Source organism: Tachypleus tridentatus, chromosome 11 (assembly GCF_004210375.1).
Source record: "Tachypleus tridentatus isolate NWPU-2018 chromosome 11, ASM421037v1, whole genome shotgun sequence".
Lineage (NCBI taxonomy): Eukaryota > Metazoa > Arthropoda > Merostomata > Xiphosura > Limulidae > Tachypleus > Tachypleus tridentatus.
This window is the reverse complement of record NC_134835.1, coordinates 100,958,889-100,979,106: the sequence shown is the minus strand read 5'-3', so window position 1 is coordinate 100,979,106 and position 20,218 is coordinate 100,958,889. Positions and strand designations below refer to the sequence as shown.

At 31.7% G+C, this 20,218-nt stretch overlaps 5 non-coding genes across 5 annotated transcripts; all 5 read right to left on the bottom strand.

Moving 5' to 3' along the window:
- Positions 1-828: 828 nt before the first annotated feature.
- TRNAS-UGA (transfer RNA serine (anticodon UGA)) lies at positions 829-909 on the bottom strand. Its single transcript has one exon. It is a non-coding gene; the product is annotated as a tRNA-Ser (tRNA).
- Positions 910-3,753: 2,844 nt separating this feature from the next.
- Positions 3,754-3,835, bottom strand: TRNAS-CGA (transfer RNA serine (anticodon CGA)). Its single transcript has one exon. It is a non-coding gene; the product is annotated as a tRNA-Ser (tRNA).
- A 4,280-nt stretch (positions 3,836-8,115) lies between these two features.
- TRNAS-UGA (transfer RNA serine (anticodon UGA)) lies at positions 8,116-8,196 on the bottom strand. Its single transcript has one exon. It is a non-coding gene; the product is annotated as a tRNA-Ser (tRNA).
- A 2,879-nt stretch (positions 8,197-11,075) lies between these two features.
- On the bottom strand, positions 11,076-11,156 carry TRNAS-CGA (transfer RNA serine (anticodon CGA)). Its single transcript has one exon. It is a non-coding gene; the product is annotated as a tRNA-Ser (tRNA).
- Positions 11,157-15,460: 4,304 nt separating this feature from the next.
- TRNAS-UGA (transfer RNA serine (anticodon UGA)) lies at positions 15,461-15,542 on the bottom strand. Its single transcript has one exon. It is a non-coding gene; the product is annotated as a tRNA-Ser (tRNA).
- Positions 15,543-20,218: the final 4,676 nt, after the last annotated feature.

Here is a 20,218-nt window from a genome sequence, read left to right as displayed (position 1 = left end):
TAGTGGTAGTTACGTTTGTTCTTCAACACAGCAGAAGAAAAAGAAAGAACAGTAGAAACACTGAACTTAGAATTGAAACTACAGTTAACTGGGCCAAACATAATTAGAGAACAAACACTATAGAAGGCTTGTGAATGAATAAAAATATATATAGCTACACGTCATTAATGAAATAGAACACTATGGTACTATATTCGAAAACTGAATATTTAGCAAACTATAATTGTAATTCCGTGATAAGCTATGTAATGGGGCAATTATTAAACTAACAAGACACTACAATAGTATAAATATCAAAGGGACATTTATTGCATAAGAGAAAATACGGTACTATACTCGATAACTTAGAAAACAAAACATAAACAGTAGAGTTCTCGTCATGACAAATTGTTTAAACCATACATTTTACAAATACGTTTTGGGTAGGAGGTAGCCCATGTTTATTATTTTCAATATTTCACCGTTTCAGTTTTATAAGTACAAAATCTTATCTCACTGCCCCTCAAAGGGTATGTTTTCAAAGGGAATGCTGTAGTTAAATTGTTGCTGATAATGATGTACTTCATATCAATTGGTTTTATTTAATGTATTCCAAGCTGAATATACTTATTTGTTTTGTAAGAATTTTTATTATTTAAAGAATTTGAACTTATAGAAATTATGTTCTGAATATACGTGGGAATTTTATAGCGTACGAGGTTTCGGCCACTGAGTTTATCATTTTAGTTTGACAGCTGCTACACTTACATATTAAAAACGTTGACTGTTTCTATTCGAAAAAGAACAAACAAAGAGAAAGTAGGCAATATTGGCAAATGGAAAACATTTCGCAGTCGGTAGGATTCGAACCTACGCGGGAAAACCCAATGGATTTCAAGTCCATCGCCTTAACCACTCGGCCACGACTGCCGTTAATTACTTCTCCAAGTGAGCGTTTGTTCTCAGTGGGAAAATAAAAATATAATTTGGATATGTTTATTATACAACTAATAAAGTCATGTGTTATATCATTTAACTGGGAAGTGTTTGAAAAAAACTTCATACTATCTGGACTTTTCTGTCATTTCATTTGGGAGCTATCACAACACTAAAATATATACTCTCTCATCGACCACAAAACTAAGCCTACACAGTATTGTAACCGTGGCTAAAGCATGAGTAGCGTATATAATTGGCAAAGTGTGGTGTCTCTCCGTTCGAGTGTTCTCTATCTTCATCGGATTTTGATTTATGTTTTCGATGACAGACGGTCAGGTTCAGCGTTGACATTTTCTTCCCTCTCAGGAATATTTATTTTGTTTCTCCTGTTACAGAATCTTCGATAGTAATCCTTGTCACATTGGTGACTCACTCACATTATATTACATATTGCCCATTGGCTGCAGTTATAATTAAGATCACCCTCTTATGCCTCGTCCAGTTCGTAGGGTGATGTTAACTTGTATATTTTCACCAACTTCACTCATGTATGATCACACTATCGGTCCGTGTTCACAGTACGGTTCCCCCCTTAAAGAACGAAGCACGAAAATAAATTGACGGTCCTCATCCTATAAACAATAAAGGATCCACGTCTGTGCTGTGAACCTCATCACAGGTTCTGATTGAGAATAGAGCTTGTAGTGTCAAACTTTTTCAAACTGAAATCGTGATGCCTCCAATTAATATCCAAACATTCCTTATGAGAGAACGTTCATCCAAGGATATGCTCTACTTTCACCCATTGTTCCCAAATATTTCGATAGGTCACTCGTCTAAACTACATCAAGGAACATGTTCGTCCTTTGAGCCGTCGAGGCGTTAAAATATTACTTTTAGATTAATGTAGTTCCAGCCGTGTCTTCCTTCTTGTCTGTAGTTTTAAAAAATGTGACGGTAGTCAAAGATTGCCCTTTAGTAACACAATATAAACCATTTGACACCCAGCATTTTTAATCATTTTGTCGGCTAAAAGTGATCTTTCAAACAGCTCCAGTTCTGTTTCACTGTGGGCTCTCTCTTCATATGTATGTTGTCGTAACATGAAAATCATTTCTATGTTCTTTACAAGTTTCCTTATCTCGTGTGTTAAATTCTTAAAGAGCTTTAATAAATAGAAATGATAACTTCTGTTTCGTTTCATCTTCACAATTTAATATTTATTGAAAAAGCTTCGAGCTCCTTCAGCGTTCAAATTTTATTTGACTCTATAAGAATTAGTACGGTTGAAGAATTATTATCATAAAACTTATTATACTTCTGTACACTACGTTGTGTCGCGATATTGTATAAAGAACGCACATGGTGTGTTCGCACGTTTGAAGCCTGTCGTTCAAGAATTTTTACTAAGGGAATTTGTAAAACTTTGTACTGATATCCGGACAAATGGCCTGAAAAGGAGAGAATAATATTTTCTTTCAATTGAAAACAAACTAAAACTAAAGCTCATATCTGTGATTTTGTTTCCCGCTTACAAGTATCGACTATATGCGTTTATCAATATCGGTACGTGTTTGACGAGAGTGTACAGACGAAACGAATACTCTTCCCGCGTAAAACAAAAGAAAACGGAGAAGGACCAAAATCTGTAAGGTAAAAGTTTTAGAAAGAATAAAAAAAGTCGTTCAATGAAGGTAACGTACGAATATTCGAGCACAAGAAATAAGTGAATCTTTAGTGCATAGTTTATTTAAGGTTTTGAAATATTGTATATTAAATATTGAAAGTGGAGTTGTCTTTTTTATCATTTTGAAATCTCATTTTCTTTATTTTAAACCTTTTTCCTATTAATATATATAATTTGGGGAATTTCTGAGCTCTTTGTCTGACAACCGTTGCGCTTGTCACTTCCGTTTCTGACAGCATTGTTTGTTTACTCTTCGATTGTTGTGTGGATACATCTAGCCTGAGATATTAGTTGCAAAACGATTACTTTCAGAAAAACGTAAAAATCAGAGAAAAAGGTAATTTTTACAGTTACGTTCTGATTTTAAGTGTTCCAGGTTTTATGAGCCGTTCTTTGTCATCAGTAAATGTTCCGTAGTTTGCGACGTCGCTGAAAGCAAATGTTCGTCTGCTGATGCGTTATGTCAGCTTCCTCACAATGGAGGGGATAGCGAACGTTTTCAAGTATTGTACGTTATGTTTTGTTTGAATAGAAAATGTATTAGAGTAATGTCATTGTGATATTTAAAAAATATACAATAATACGTAAGATTAATATTTAAAACTTAAACTGCAAAAGGTAACTGTGGCAGTTGTGGCCGAGTAGTTAAGGCGATACTCTTGAAATTCATTGGGATATTCCCACGTAGGTTTGAATCCTACCAACTGCGAGTGCGGTCATTTTGAATATCCTGAGAGATGTGGAATCGTTTGGGTATCTTTGAGAACAATCCACTCTTTCAGTTAAGTGAATTTCTTTTCAACTAATTTCTATGAATTTTTCTTGAGGACAGCGAAATGTATGAGAGAAAATATTTGTGACATATTATGGATAACGATTTTTTATGTATCTTTATACTAAAACGATCTGGTGTTGTTGTTTTTAACGATCTCACTTTTAAAGACACGGACTGTAAGGATTCTTATTATTTAAAGAGTTTGAACGATTTGCAATTGTGTTCTAGATATACGTGGGAAGTTTCAGCCACTAAGTTTGTCAATTTTAGTTTAATAGCTGCTCTACTTACATCTTTAAATACGTTGATTGTTTCCATTCGAAAAAGAACAAACAAAGAAAAAGTGGGCTGTATTGACAAATGGAAAACATTTCGCAATCGGTAGGATTCGAACCTACGCGGGAAAAACCCAATGGATTTCGAATCCATCGCCTTAACCACTCGGCCACGACTGCCGTAATTTACGTTTTCAAGAGAGCGTTAGTTCTCAATGAGAAAATAAAAATTATATTTGGATATGTTTTTGTAAAAGTAATAAAATAATGTAATATGTCATTTAACTAGGAAGTGTTTGAAAAAACTTTATTTTATTCTTTTGAGGACTGTTATGCACTGTATCAAAGGCACAGTTTTGCTATACAAAGAGATGGGTCGATTTAGTAACATTGAAGCATATTAAAAGATACAAGTAGCATGACATCTTTATATTTTCTTGGGATCTTATTGTAAGTGGGATTTAAATCTTCAATGATTCTTTATATATACATTAATTTTGATAATAAACGACTGGCTACTGTAAATCTTTTTACACAAGTGAAATATTATTTCACAGTGGTTTTCTTAGTTTTTTATCACAATATATTTCAAAACACGAATTTATCTGTAGTTACGGTTATAATATGGTTTCTAATATAACTGTTAAATGACAAAACTCTCATCGATTAAAACTGAAACAAATGATACAAAATAAGATAGTAAATGAATGTGTAAGAAAAGAATAACTATGAAAGTACCGAACATTCTTTTAGTATCACACCCTCCATAATTCATTTATGTATTATAATCAATAAAGCAGTGACTATGAAAACAACTAAAATATTCTTAAAGTAAATATATTTCACTCGAGCTTCATGTATTAGAGGGACCTAAAGACTCTGTTTCCTTTTTTTACTTTACTGTGTTTTCCAGTCCTTAGAAGACAAGAAAGGTCGTCTTTAAAAATAGTTAGCATTGTGGTAATTTTGTATACGTAAAAAAAGTTAATTACGTTTTATTTAAAACGTGTTTATTGTATTGTGATCACCAGATATATTCTTACCATCCTTCAAACATTTAATCTCTTATATATATGTTTGTATAGAGAGAAAGAGAAAGACAAAATTATTATTATTATCTATGAAAAAAAATATTAACAGAATATTTTTTCATGAAAAATCTCTAATGTGATTGGAAATATTTCTGATTCTTATGATCTTATAACTGACTTTAATTAGAATTTTATAGAATTACAGATATGTAAACAGAAACTACAAAAAATATGAATTTCGCAAACTCTCTGAGTTTATTAATGATAGCTGTAAAATACTCACACAAGCATAAATCCAAGAATAATTATAAAATTAATAACAACCCGGACTGAATATTTATTTCTGAGAATGTTGAAAGGTCATCTGCCTAAATAATACACAAGAATGAATTAGTATGATCATACACTCATTCATATAATACACACTACAATACCATATGAGGAACTCTTTTGGCAAAATGAAATTTTTGTGAAAATTCACTGTTTACCATAAAAGTATTCCGAGATTTAGCGACATTAGTACTGACAAGAGCATTTTACCTCGACATGTAGTGTATAAGATAATAACAATTTTATTTTTATCTCAAAACTATTCTTTACACTAAGTTTGGTTACTATACATCATCTTTACTAAGAATAATCATAGTATCGATAAAAAATAAAATTTAACGATTATTTTCACCCAATGTTAAAAATCTTAAATTCTCGAATAATTTAGGCTGTAAACAGTTTCTGTTTTTAAAGATATATAATTTTAAATATAATTAACATTCACATGGTACAGAAAAGAAAATTTAAATTATTTACAGATATTTAAACAAAACCCGATTCAAAAACAACTTCTAAATCAGTGTGCTATAACACTATATTTTAATAAACATAAGTAGAGAAATAAATCTTGCATATTATTTGATATCGGCAATGTGATTTAAAATACCAAGTAGTTGACATACAAATATATTTTTTTGATTTTGTATAATTACTACAATGAATTTCCACATCCTCTGTCATTATAACAGATCTTTTTATACATGAAATTCTTTCTGATTTTCTTTCTTCGAAAGATAAAACGTGGTAAAATTGTAGGAGTCGATAAAGTGGTGAATTATAATTGTAATGCAGTTTATAGTAGAGATAACTGTTATCAAAGAATATTCATATTTTGCTATTTTTGTATCTCAATATGAAATTGATGCATATTCTGATTAACCATACATCTGTATGAAGCTATTCTCCTTCTAGTATTTTGTTATTATTTTATAATAACAATGTTTGTTATTACCATTTATCTCCATCACTAAGCAACTCAACTACTCTAACTGATGAATGATATATTGCTCTTCCATGTGGAACACCACAACAGTCCATAGATGTGTAGCACTTTTTATTGGGGACGGGAGGGTGCGAAAGGTAAAAAGAGGCAAACCATTGGACCTCTGGCAATCATGCTATTTATATTCGAGGTGAAATACTTGTTCATGTATGTGAAGAAACAGATATTATATAAAACCACTGTTAAAAAAACCAATAACAAATCGAAGACTAAACTGAAGAATTTGAGTTAAAAATATGAAAATAATTTATTCACTTATCAGTTTGGAGGACACAGGATTATCTTAATGAACATTTGAAAATTGTTCTGTTTGTCTTAATCAAATTACATTTTAAATTCACTTCTGCCCCACGCTTATATTGTTTGCAAAGGAAAAGACAAAGCTCAGTTCTAGCCGTAATCATTTAATTCGTAGTTGAAACAATAAGATAAATGTTAAATAACATAATTACAATTACAATTAATAATGAAAGAAACTCATACTTATCACTAGAAGGGGATTTTTGTATGCAGACATTCCACTGTGCCACTGGAAAGTTTTTAAACCTATTACATATGTAATAATAAAAGCAATGTGTAACTTCCTTTTATTCTATTGAAGGAAATTTTGTTTTCTGAATGAATGAAAGCTGTCTTAGAATTTATTGTTATCTATTGTTCAAGAAAATAAACATAGAAAACTAAAAATATTCTATAGAAATAAGCTGTATATAATTAAAAATAAAAATATGCCTGAAATGAATTAAGTAGTCATAAAGTACACTTTAACATTTATATTTCAATATTGAAAAATCTTTCGTAAATAGCCCCACAATGCTCAGCGGTATGTCTGCAGAGACTTACAACGCTAAAAACCGGTTTTCTATACCCGTGGAGGGCAGAGCACAGAGAGCCCATTGAGTGGCTTTATGCTTAATTCAAAACAACAACGACAGTAATTTACTTTCGTAAATTTCCTAATTTATTTTTCTTAACTTTGTTTTAATATTTTGACAAACATTAACATTTGCTGTCAGCCATCGGTAAAAAAAGGAAATCTATATTGATAAATGTAAGTAATGAAAAATATTACAAAGAAATAAACGAAATTACCTTTAATAATAAAATTAGAAATACAGTTACGGTAGCGATCATAGATGTCTCTTTATCATTACAAGTTTACGTCTAAAAACGTGACATTTTATTCCTTTGATTCAATTTTCATTATATTTCTGGTTTGTCACGTTTGTTCGTATTTTGGTAATAAAGGTGTTCTGTTTACTTGGATTTAGTAGTAGTTACGTTTGTTCTTCAACACAGCAGAAGAAAAAGAAAGAACAGTAGAAACACTGAACTTAGAATTGAAACTACAGTTAACTGGGCCAAACATAATTAAAGAACAAACACTATAGAAGGCTTGTGAATGAATAAAAATATATATAGCTACACGTCATTAATGAAATAGAACACTATGGTACTATATTCGAAAACTGAATATTTAGCAAACTATAATTGTAATTCCGTGATAAGCTATGTAATGGGGCAATTATTAAACTAACAAGACACTACAATAGTATAAATATCAAAGGGACATTTATTGCATAAGAGAAAATACGGTACTATACTCGATAACTTAGAAAACAAAACATAAACAGTAGAGTTCTCGTCATGACAAATTGTTTAAACCATACATTTTACAAATACGTTTTGGGTAGGAGGTAGCCCATGTTTATTATTTTCAATATTTCACCGTTTCAGTTTTATAAGTACAAAATCTTATCTCACTGCCCCTCAAAGGGTATGTTTTCAAAGGGAATGCTGTAGTTAAATTGTTGCTGATAATGATGTACTTCATATCAATTTGTTTTATTTAATGTATTCCAAGCTGAATATACTTATTTGTTTTGTAAGAATTTTTATTATTTAAAGAATTTGAACTTATAGAAATTATGTTCTGAATATACGTGGAATTTTTATAGCGTACGAGGTTTCGGCCACTGAGTTTATCATTTTAGTTTGACAGCTGCTACACTTACATATTAAAAACGTTGACTGTTTCTATTCGAAAAAGAACAAACAAAGAGAAAGTAGGCAATATTGGCAAATGGAAAACATTTCGCAGTCGGTAGGATTCGAACCTACGCGGGAAAACCCAATGGATTTCAAGTCCATCGCCTTAACCACTCGGCCACGACTGCCGTTAATTACTTCTCCAAGTGAGCGTTTGTTCTCAGTGGGAAAATAAAAATATAATTTGGATATGTTTATTATACAACTAATAAAGTCATGTGTTATATCATTTAACTGGGAAGTGTTTGAAAAAAACTTCATACTATCTGGACTTTTCTGTCATTTCATTTGGGAGCTATCACAACACTAAAATATATACTCTCTCATCGACCACAAAACTAAGCCTACACAGTATTGTAACCGTGGCTAAAGCATGAGTAGCGTATATAATTGGCAAAGTGTGGTGTCTCTCCGTTCGAGTGTTCTCTATCTTCATCGGATTTTGATTTATGTTTTCGATGACAGACGGTCAGGTTCAGCGTTGACATTTTCTTCCCTCTCAGGAATATTTATTTTGTTTCTCCTGTTACAGAATCTTCGATAGTAATCCTTGTCACATTGGTGACTCACTCACATTATATTACATATTGCCCATTGGCTGCAGTTATAATTAAGATCACCCTCTTATGCCTCGTCCAGTTCGTAGGGTGATGTTAACTTGTATATTTTCACCAACTTCACTCATGTATGATCACACTATCGGTCCGTGTTCACAGTACGGTTCCCCCTTAAAGAACGAAGGACGAAAATAAATTGACGGTCCTCATCCTATAAACAATAAAGGATCCACGTCTGTGCTGTGAACCTCATCACAGGTTGTGATTGAGAATAGAGCTTGTAGTGTCAAACTTTTTCAAACTGAAATCGTGATGCCTCCAATTAATATCCAAACATTCCTTATGAGAGAACGTTCATCCAAGGATATGCTCTACTTTCACCCAATTGGATCGAACGTTATCATTCTCAAAAACGGCGTGGTTTGATCCCAAATATTTCGATAGGTCACTCGTCTGAACTACATCAAGGAACATGCTCGTCCTTTGAGCCGTCGAGGCGTTAAAATATTACTTTTAGATTAATGTAGTCCCAGCCGTGTCTTCCTTCTTGTCTGTAGTTTTAAAAAATGTGACGGTAGTCAAAGATTGCCCTTTAGTAACACAATATAAACCATTTGACACCCAGCATTTTTAATCATTTTGTCGGCTAAAAGTGATCTTTCAAACAGCTCCAGTTCTGTTTCACTGTGGGCTCTCTCTTCATATGTATGTTGTCGTAACATGAAAATCATTTCTATGTTCTTTACAAGTTTCCTTATCTCGTGTGTTAAATTCTTAAAGAGCTTTAATAAATAGAAATGATAACTTCTGTTTCGTTTCATCTTCACAATTTAATATTTATTGAAAAAGCTTCGAGCTCCTTCAGCGTTCAAATTTTATTTGACTCTATAAGAATTAGTACGGTTGAAGAATTATTATCATAAAACTTATTATACTTCTGTACACTACGTTGTGTCGCGATATTGTATAAAGAACGCACATGGTGTGTTCGCACGTTTGAAGCCTGTCGTTCAAGAATTTTTTACTAAGGGAATTTGTAAAACTTTGTACTGATATCCGGACAAATGGCCTGAAAAAGGAGAGAATAATATTTTCTTTCAATTGAAAACAAACTAAAACTAAAGCTCATATCTGTGATTTTGTTTCCCGCTTACAAGTATCGACTATATGCGTTTATCAATATCGGTACGTGTTTGACGAGAGTGTACAGACGAAACGAATACTCTTCCCGCGTAAAACAAAAGAAAACGGAGAAGGACCAAAATCTGTAAGGTAAAAGTTTTAGAAAGAATAAAAAAAGTCGTTCAATGAAGGTAACGTACGAATATTCGAGCACAAGAAATAAGTGAATCTTTAGTGCATAGTTTATTTAAGGTTTTGAAATATTGTATATTAAATATTGAAAGTGGAGTTGTCTTTTTATCATTTTGAAATCTCATTTTCTTTATTTTAAACCTTTTTCCTATTAATATATATAATTTGGGGAATTTCTGAGCTCTTTGTCTGACAACCGTTGCGCTTGTCACTTCCGTTTCTGACAGCATTGTTTGTTTACTCTTCGATTGTTGTGTGGATACATCTAGCCTGAGATATTAGTTGCAAAACGATTACTTTCAGAAAAACGTAAAAATCAGAGAAAAAGGTAATTTTTTACAGTTACGTTCTGATTTTAAGTGTTCCAGGTTTTATGAGCCGTTCTTTGTCATCAGTAAATGTTCCGTAGTTTGCGACGTCGCTGAAAGCAAATGTTCGTCTGCTGATGCGTTATGTCAGCTTCCTCACAATGGAGGGATAGCGAACGTTTTCAAGTATTGTACGTTATGTTTTGTTTGAATAGAAAATGTATTAGAGTAATGTCATTGTGATATTTAAAAATATACAATAATACGTAAGATTAATATTTAAAACTTAAACTGCAAAAGGTAACTGTGGCAGTTGTGGCCGAGTAGTTAAGGCGATACTCTTGAAATTCATTGGGATATTCCCACGTAGGTTTGAATCCTACCAACTGCGAGTGCGGTCATTTTGAATATCCTGAGAGATGTGGAATCGTTTGGGTATCTTTGAGAACAATCCACTCTTTCAGTTAAGTGAATTTCTTTTCAACTAATTTCTATGAATTTTTCTTGAGGACAGCGAAATGTATGAGAGAAAATATTTGTGACATATTATGGATAACGATTTTTATGTATCTTTATACTAAAACGATCTGGTGTTGTTGTTTTAACGATCTCACTTTTAAAGACACGGACTGTAAGGATTCTTATTATTTAAAGAGTTTGAACGATTTGCAATTGTGTTCTAGATATACGTGGGAAGTTTCAGCCACTAAGTTTGTCAATTTTAGTTTAATAGCTGCTCTACTTACATCTTTAAATACGTTGATTGTTTCCATTCGAAAAAGAACAAACAAAGAAAAAGTGGGCTGTATTGACAAATGGAAAACATTTCGCAATCGGTAGGATTCGAACCTACGCGGGAAAACCCAATGGATTTCGAATCCATCGCCTTAACCACTCGGCCACGACTGCCGTAATTTACGTTTTCAAGAGAGCGTTAGTTCTCAATGAGAAAATAAAAATTATATTTGGATATGTTTTTGTAAAAGTAATAAAATAATGTAATATGTCATTTAACTAGGAAGTGTTTGAAAAAACTTTATTTTATTCTTTTGAGGACTGTTATGCACTGTATCAAAGGCACAGTTTTGCTATACAAAGAGATGGGTCGATTTAGTAACATTGAAGCATATTAAAAGATACAAGTAGCATGACATCTTTATATTTTCTTGGGATCTTATTGTAAGTGGGATTTAAATCTTCAATGATTCTTTATATATACATTAATTTTGATAATAAACGACTGGCTACTGTAAATCTTTTACACAAGTGAAATATTATTTCACAGTGGTTTTCTTAGTTTTTTATCACAATATATTTCAAAACACGAATTTATCTGTAGTTACGGTTATAATATGGTTTCTAATATAACTGTTAAATGACAAAACTCTCATCGATTAAAACTGAAACAAATGATACAAAATAAGATAGTAAATGAATGTGTAAGAAAAGAATAACTATGAAAGTACCGAACATTCTTTTAGTATCACACCCTCCATAATTCATTTATGTATTATAATCAATAAAGCAGTGACTATGAAAACAACTAAAATATTCTTAAAGTAAATATATTTCACTCGAGCTTCATGTATTAGAGGGACCTAAAGACTCTGTTTCCTTTTTTTTACTTTACTGTGTTTTCCAGTCCTTAGAAGACAAGAAAGGTCGTCTTTAAAAATAGTTAGCATTGTGGTAATTTTGTATACGTAAAAGAAGTTAATTACGTTTTATTTAAAACGTGTTTATTGTATTGTGATCACCAGATATATTCTTACCATCCTTCAAACATTTAATCTCTTATATATATGTTTGTATAGAGAGAAAGAGAAAGACAAAATTATTATTATTATCTATGAAAAAAAAAATATTAACAGAATATTTTTTCATGAAAAATCTCTAATGTGATTGGAAATATTTCTGATTCTTATGATCTTATAACTGACTTTAATTAGAATTTTATAGAATTACAGATATGTAAACAGAAACTACAAAAAATATGAATTTCGCAAATTCTCTGAGTTTATTAATGATAGCTGTAAAATACTCACACAAGCATAAATCCAAGAATAATTATAAAATTAATAACAACCCGGACTGAATATTTATTTCTGAGAATGTTGAAAGGTCATCTGCCTAAATAATACACAAGAATGAATTAGTATGATCATACACTCATTCATATAATACACACTACAATACCATATGAGGAACTCTTTTGGCAAAATGAAATTTTTGTGAAAATTCACTGTTTACCATAAAAGTATTCCGAGATTTAGCGACATTAGTACTGACAAGAGCATTTTACCTCGACATGTAGTGTATAAGATAATAACAATTTTATTTTTATCTCAAAACTATTCTTTACACTAAGTTTGGTTACTATACATCATCTTTACTAAGAATAATCATAGTATCGATAAAAAATAAAATTTAACGATTATTTTCACCCAATGTTAAAATCTTAAATTCTCGAATAATTTAGGCTGTAAACAGTTTCTGCTTTTAAAGATATATAATTTTAAATATAATTAACATTCACATGGTACAGAAAAGAAAATTTAAATTATTTACAGATATTTAAACAAAACCCGATTCAAAAACAACTTCTAAATCAGTGTGCTATAACACTATATTTTAATAAACATAAGTAGAGAAATAAATCTTGCATATTATTTGATATCGGCAATGTGATTTAAAATACCAAGTAGTTGACATACAAATATATTTTTTTGATTTTATATAATTACTACAATGAATTTCCACATCCTCTGTCATTATAACAGATCTTTTTATACATGAAATTCTTTCTGATTTTCTTTCTTCGAAAGATAAAACGTGGTAAAATTGTAGGAGTCGATAAAGTGGTGAATTATAATTGTAATGCACTTTATAGTAGAGATAACTGTTATCAAAGAATATTCATATTTTGCTATTTTTGTATCTCAATATGAAATTGATGCATATTCTGATTAACCATACATCTGTATGAAGCTATTCTCCTTCTAGTATTTTGTTATTATTTTATAATAACAATGTTTGTTATTACCATTTATCTCCATCACTAAGCAACTCAACTACTCTAACTGATGAATGATATATTGCTCTTCCATGTGGAACACCACAACAGTCCATAGATGTGTAGCACTTTTTATTGGGGACGGGAGGGTGCGAAAGGTAAAAAGAGGCAAACCATTGGACCTCTGGCAATCATGCTATTTATATTCGAGGTGAAATACTTGTTCATGTATGTGAAGAAACAGATATTATATAAAACCACTGTTAAAAAAACCAATAACAAATCGAAGACTAAACTGAAGAATTTGAGTTAAAAATATGAAAATAATTTATTCACTTATCAGTTTGGAGGACACAGGATTATCTTAATGAACATTTGAAAATTGTTCTGTTTGTCTTAACCAAATTACATTTTAAATTCACTTCTGCCCACGCTTATATTGTTTGCAAAGGAAAAGACAAAGCTCAGTTCTAGCCGTAATCATTTAATTCGTAGTTGAAACAATAAGATGAATGTTAAATAACATAATTGCAATTACAATTAATAATGAAAGAAACTCATACTTATCACTAGAAGAGGATTTTTGTATGCAGACATTCCACTGTGCCACTGGAAAGTTTTTAATAAAAGCAATGGGTAACGTTCCTTTTATTCTATTGAAGGAAATTTTGTTTTCTGAATGAATGAAAGCTGTCTTAGAATTTATTGTTATCTATTGTTCAAGAAAATAAACATAGAAAACTAAAATATTCTATAGAAATAAGCTGTATATAATTAAAAATAAAAATATGCCTGAAATGAATTAAGTAGTCATAAAGTACACTTTAACATTTATATTTCAATATTGAAAATCTTTCGTAAATAGCCCCACAATGCTCAGCGGTATGTCTGCAGAGACTTACAACGCTAAAACCGGTTTTCTATACCCGTGGAGGGCAGAGCACAGAGAGCCCATTGAGTGGCTTTATGCTTAATTCAAAACAACAACGACAGTAATTTACTTTCGTAAATTTCTAATTTATTTTTTCTTAACTTTGTTTTAATATTTTGACAAACATTAACATTTGCTGTCAGCCATCGGTAAAAAAGGAAATCTATATTGATAAATGTAAGTAATGAAAAATATTACAAAGAAATAAACGAAATTACCTTTAATAATAAAATTAGAAATACAGTTACGGTAGCGATCATAGATGTCTCTTTATCATTACAAGTTTACGTCTAAAACGTGACATTTTTTTCCTTTGATTCAATTTTCATTATATTTCTGGTTTGTCACGTTTGTTTGTATTATTGGTAATAAAGGTGTTCTGTTTACTTGGATTTAGTTGTAAATTATTTTGTGTAAGTAATGTTTTCCATTGGTTATTTAGTAGTAGTTACGTTTGTTCTTCAACACAGCAGAAGAAAAAGAAAAAACAGTAGAAACACTGAACTTAGAATTGAAACTACAGTTAACTGGGCCAAACATAATTAGAGAACAAACACTATAGAAGGCTTGTGAATGAATAAAAAATATATATAGGTACACGTCATTAATGAAATAGAACACTATGGTACTATATTCGAAAACTGAATATTTAGCAAACTATAATTGTAATTCCGTGATAAGCTATGTAATGGGGCAATTATTAAACTAACAAGACACTACAATAGTATAATATCAAAGGGACATTTATTGCATAAGAGAAAATACGGTACTATACTCGATAACTTAGAAAACAAAACATAAACAGTAGAGTTCTCGTCATGACAAATTGTTTAAACCATACATTTTACAAATACGTTTTGGGTAGGAGGTAGCCCATGTTTATTATTTTCAATATTTCACCGTTTCAGTTTTATAAGTACAAAATCTTATCTCACTGCCCCTCAAAGGGTATGTTTTCAAAGGGAATGCTGTAGTTAAATTGTTGCTGATAATGATGTACTTCATATCAATTTGTTTTATTTAATGTATTCCAAGCTGAATATACTTATTTGTTTTGTAAGAATTTTTATTATTTAAAGAATTTGAACTTATAGAAATTATGTTCTGAATATACGTGGGAATTTTTATAGCGTACGAGGTTTCGGCCACTGAGTTTATCATTTTTAGTTTGACAGCTGCTACACTTACATATTAAAAACGTTGACTGTTTCTATTCGAAAAAGAACAAACAAAGAGAAAGTAGGCAATATTGGCAAATGGAAAACATTTCGCAGTCGGTAGGATTCGAACCTACGCGGGAAAAACCCAATGGATTTCAAGTCCATCGCCTTAACCACTCGGCCACGACTGCCGTTAATTACTTCTCCAAGTGAGCGTTTGTTCTCAGTGGGAAAATAAAAATATAATTTGGATATGTTTATTATACAACTAATAAAGTCATGTGTTATATCATTTAACTGGGAAGTGTTTGAAAAAAACTTCATACTATCTGGACTTTTCTGTCATTTCATTTGGGAGCTATCACAACACTAAAATATATACTCTCTCATCGACCACAAAACTAAGCCTACACAGTATTGTAACCGTGGCTAAAGCATGAGTAGCGTATATAATTGGCAAAGTGTGGTGTCTCTCCGTTCGAGTGTTCTCTATCTTCATCGGATTTTGATTTATGTTTTCGATGACAGACGGTCAGGTTCAGCGTTGACATTTTCTTCCCTCTCAGGAATATTTATTTTGTTTCTCCTGTTACAGAATCTTCGATAGTAATCCTTGTCACATTGGTGACTCACTCACATTATATTACATATTGCCCATTGTCTGCAGTTATAATTAAGATCACCCTCTTATGCCTCGTCCAGTTCGTAGGGTGATGTTAACTTGTATATTTTCACCAACTTCACTCATGTATGATCACACTATCGGTCCGTGTTCACAGTACGGTTCCCCCTTAAAGAACGAAGGACGAAAATAAATTGACGGTCCTCATCCTATAAACAATAAAGGATCCACGTCTGTGCTGTGAACCTCATCACAGGTTGTGATTGAGAATAGAGCTTGTAGTGTCAAACTTTTCAAACTGAAATCGTGATGCCTCCAATTAATATCCAAACATTCCTTATGAGAGAACGTTCATCCAAGGATATGCTCTACTTTCACCCAATTGGATCGAACGTTATCATTCTCAAAAACGGCGTGGTTTGATCCCAAATATTTCGATAGGTCACTCGTCTGAACTACATCAAGGAACATGCTCGTCCTTTGAGCCGTCGAGGCGTTAAAATATTACTTTTAGATTAATGTAGTCCCAGCCGTGTCTTCCTTCTTGTCTGTAGTTTTAAAAAATGTGACGGTAGTCAAAGATTGCCCTTTAGTAACACAATATAAACCATTTGACACCCAGCATTTTTAATCATTTTGTCGGCTAAAAGTGATCTTTCAAACAGCTCCAGTTCTGTTTCACTGTGGGCTCTCTCTTCATATGTATGTTGTCGTAACATGAAAATCATTTCTATGTTCTTTACAAGTTTCCATATCTCGTGTGTTAAATTCTTAAAGAGCTTTAATAAATAGAAATGATAACTTCTGTTTCGTTTCATCTTCACAATTTAATATTTATTGAAAAAGCTTCGAGCTCCTTCAGCGTTCAAATTTTATTTGACTCTATAAAATTAGTACGGTTGAAGAATTATTATCATAAAACTTATTATACTTCTGTACTTGTGTCGCGATATTGTATAAAGAACGCACATGGTGTGTTCGCACGTTTGAAGCCTGTCGTTCAAGAATTTTTACTAAGGGAATTTGTAAAACTTTGTACTGATATCCGGACAAATGGCCTGAAAAAGGAGAGAATAATATTTTCTTTCAATTGAAAACAAACTAAAACTAAAGCTCATATCTGTGATTTTGTTTCCCGCTTACAAGTATCGACTATATGCGTTTATCAATATCGGTACGTGTTTGGCGAGAGTGTACAGACGAAACGAATACTCTTCCCACGTAAAACAAAAGAAAACGGAGAAGGACCAAAATCTGTAAGGTAAAAGTTTTAGAAAGAATAAAAAAAGTCGTTCAATGAAGGTAACGTACGAATATTCGAGCACAAGAAATAAGTGAATCTTTAGTGCATAGTTTATTTAAGGTTTGGAAATATTGTATATTAAATATTGAAAGTGGAGTTTGTCTTTTTATCATTTTGAAATCTCATTTTCTTTATTTTAAACCTTTTTCCTATTAATATATATAATTTGGCGAATTTCTGAGCTCTTTGTCTGACAACCGTTGCGCATGTCACTTCCGTTTCTGACAGCATTGTTTGTTTACTCTTCGATTGTTGTGTGGATACATCTAGCCTGAGATATTAGTTGCAAAACGATTACTTTCAGAAAAACGTAAAAATCAGAGAAAAAGGTAATTTTTACAGTTACGTTCTGATTTTCAGTGTTCCAGGTTTTATGAGCCGTTCTTTGTCATCAGTAAATGTTCCGTAGTTTGCGACGTCGCTGAAAGCAAATGTTCGTCTGCTGATGCGTTACGTCAGCTTCCTCACAATGGAGGGGATAGCGAACGTTTTCAAGTATTGTACGTTATGTTTTGTTTGAATAGAAAATGTATTAGAGTAATGTCATTGTGATATTTAAAAAATATACAATAATACGTAAGATTAATATTTAAAACTTAAACTGCAAAAGGTTACGGTGGCAGTTGTGGCCGAGTAGTTAAGGCGATACGTATTTTCAGCTACTCGTGAGTCATTTGCAGGAATACGTAGACGTTAAAAATTTGTTCCCACCAGTCAGTATTCTATAAACATAGTACTAGAAAGAGAATAGTTTTATATTGATGTATAGTTTATTAGAATATGCCTTAATCAGTTACTGAGATACAAAACTAGCAAAGTATGAATATTAATTCATAACAATTATCTCTCCTATAAACGTTGTTATAATGATAATAACTCTCCACTCTGTCGAGAACTCGAACTTTTTTTTCGTTTTGTCATTGGACAAACAAACCCAAAATAGAAAAGACTTTAATTACAAGGGGTCTTATGAATTTCATGGCGTTATAAATAACGGTTAATCCCACTATTCCCGTAATTCTTTTAAAATATCTTTTCTGTACCATTTCATATCGAGTTGTTTAGGAAAAAGGTTATTTTGTTAAGGACTTGATGGATTTTCAATATTGGATACAAAGAATCGTGAACATTTCTTTTGTAAGAACAGTGAAAACTCTATATGCAATGAATTTCGAAGTGTATACTCGATTACAGTTATTGGTGAGAGTAATTTTAATGTAATTTTTAAAAGACATGTCGAAGTGAAAATATCATGGCATTACTTATATATTAAACCACAGATTAATCTCAGAATAGTTGTCTTCTAAAAAATAGTGCAATTAATAGTTCATGCTCCCCACTGCTGAGAAAAGCATCATGTTATAAGCAAAAGTTAATAAAATATAAAATGTTGCACCCAATTCAGTTTAATTCACTTTTTATTATTGAAATTTATCTATCAAAGAACGTAACAAACAATAATTAAATTTTGACAGATTTTGAATTCGCCACGAGACGTTCCCATATGCTGTTGTAGTGCTTCTTACATGTATTGTTTATTTAAAGGAGTTTTAATCTAACACTATCCCATTATGTATAATGAATATTTAATGATACTTATAGAGGATCACACTAATTATTTCCTGTGTATTCAGCGAGATAAATTGTTTGACTCTCTGATAAATGAAGCAAGATTTTTCGAATAATCTAGAGGGAAGGCAGTTAGTCATCATCACCTACCGCCAACTCTTGGGTTACTCTTTTACCAACGAATAGTGGGATTAACCGTCATCTTGTAACGCCCCCATGGGTGAAAGAGCGAGTTTAAAGTGGAGTTTGTATACTAATACTTATAATATTTATCATGGCAATTCATTATATATTAGCGTTAAAACTTCCTAAGTTTTATATTACAATAAACGGTAACGTAATATCTAAATAGGCCTACTTAAGTCATGTTCTAATATTTATCTCTTAAACTCCTGATATGTGAATGGGAATATGATATAGAATAAAAAAATAATTCCTATTTTATTACTCAGTAAGTTCAAAGTTTCCTTAACCTTGCGCCCCCAATAGTACAGCGGTACGTCTTCGGATTTACAACGCTCAAATCAGCGGTTCGATTCCCCACGGGTGTTAAGGCGTTGGACTCCTAATTTCTATTTCTATGTGTGTATAATAAAACATACACATAATGTTATATTTTTCTTACTTTGATGTTGTCTTTGAATAAGACTTTGTTTAATTATCTTTAAATCCTTTAAATTATTTTATCTGTACCATTTTAATTTGAGTTGGTTTCAAAATGGTATATCTTTTTGTATAGATGACCAAACTTTCTGTAGAGAATAGCTTTAATATAAAAAAATAATTTCTATGGTTCGTACAAATGTGGCCCGGCATGGCTAAGTGGGTTAAGGCGTGCGACTCCTATTCTGAGGGTCTTGAGTTTGCATCCCCGTCACCACAAACATGTTTGCCCTTTCAGTCGTATGGGCGTTATAATGTGATGGTGAATCCCACTATTCGTTGGTAAAAGAGTTGCCCAAGAGGTGACGGTGGGTGGTGATGACAAGCTGCCTTCCCTCCAGTCTTACACTGCTAAATTAGGGACGGCTAGCGGAGATAGCCCTCGAGTAGCTTTGCGCGAAATTCAAAAACAAACATTCCTTAACAGTCTATCACTGCCTTAATACCAAGCATGAGTAAGAAGCTAAATATTATCCTACAATAATATAAGTTGTGTATTTATTGTTTTCGTTGTATTAACCTTTTGTTTTAGTAAAAATAATTCTATCCCTACATAATAATACTATCAGATGTTTTAACTTAAAACCACTCTTTGAAATCATATATATATTCGTTTTACACATAATCGTACATCATTCTTGAAAATCGTATACATACACTCTACAAACAAAATAATAATTAATTGTTACTTTTTACAAGTCAGTAATAAA